Raw genomic sequence first — 1,567 nt, forward strand, 5'->3', positions numbered from 1 at the left:
AGACCTGCAAGCACTGCAGAGCCATCTTCCCAACTCCTGAGTCTACTTCTGATGCTTGACTGCAGGCGGCCTTTAATCCTACATTTGATAAATCAAGAGCACTCGAATGCTCCATTGATGTCTGGGGGAAATTCAAAGCTCGTGCAGGAACTAGTAAAGCCAGTCTCTCCTTATTTTGTCAGGCCATTTTTTTCAGACAGGCCTAGTAGCTCTCCTGATCTCTCTAGAAACCTTCCTTACATCATGATTAGCACCTTGTAGGTATGTGATTTCATTAGTCTTGATATTTGAATCAAACAAGGAAGTGAGTCCATCCTGTCAGTGTGGGACTCCACATGGAAAGAGAATTCTGTTTATGTTCCACCCCTGCTGTATTTCTCTTCATATAATATTTGTTTGGTTTCTTCAACTAAACATATCCCAGAAACTAGTGACATATCTAACATGATCACCCACCCAAAAATATTTACTGTGTGCTTATTTTGGCACTGTGCTCCAATGGTGAATTAATACCTCTCTCAGCTCCAGAGCGCAGGGTAAGTGAGAGGAGAGAATACTAGTTCTAAGCTGGGGTGACAAGTGGATCAAGCCCTTGTTGCACAAGGGTGAAGGTTGGAGTGGCAGCTCATATGCATTCCCAGTGCTCAAGGAGGTAAAGACAGGACCACACTGACTGACTAGCCTCCCTGAGTCAGCAAAGCTCAGTGTTTAAGGTGGAGGGAAATCAGATACTGAGCAGAACCTCTGGCTTCCATGTGCATGTGCACTCATGCTGTGGACATGCAAGCATGTAGCACGTACACACATATGGCCTTTCCCAGCCTTGAACATCTGCCATGACAAGCCTTATCAACCTGGACAGAGACATCTGTTTTGGCTGCAGTTGCAGGTTCCCATGGGAACTTTGATGTTTTGGCTGTTTGCGTTGACCTTGCTGCTACAACATACTCCATCTGAAGAAGGGGATTTTGTGTTTTTTTCCTTTATACATGCAAAGCTTATTGTTAAACTTTGAACCTTGATCAGAACCTTTGTATTGGCTTCATCCTTCTCTCGCCCTCTTACCTTATTTCCAGGCCCCCCTTTCAGGTAAACCCAGTTTGCCCATGGTTGCTGGATGGCTACACATACACATATAAAAAATAGTAATATTGTTTTTTAAAGATATATATATGTGTGTGTGTGTGTGTATTTGAGTACACTGTAGCTGTCTTCAGACACACCAGAAGAGGGTATCAGATCCCATTACAGATGGTTATGAACCACCATGTGGTTGCTGGGAATTGAACTCAGGACCTCTGAAAGAGCAGTCAGTGCTCTTAACCGCTAAGCAGTCTTTCCAGCCCAGTAATATTGTTTTTGTTGAAGTAAGATATTCAAAGAAACTATCAGCTGATCAGCTGGGCAGTGGTGGCGCACGCCTTTATTCCTAGTATCTGGGAGGCAGAGGCAGGCAGATCTCAAGTTCAAGACCAATCTGGTCTACAGAGTGAGTTCCAGGATGGCCAGAACTACACAGAGAAACTCTTGTCTCAATAAACAAACAAATGAAAGAAAAGAAAAAAAA

This window comes from Mus musculus, chromosome 9 (assembly GCF_000001635.26).
Source record: "Mus musculus strain C57BL/6J chromosome 9, GRCm38.p6 C57BL/6J".
NCBI classification, from domain to species: Eukaryota; Metazoa; Chordata; class Mammalia; order Rodentia; family Muridae; genus Mus; species Mus musculus.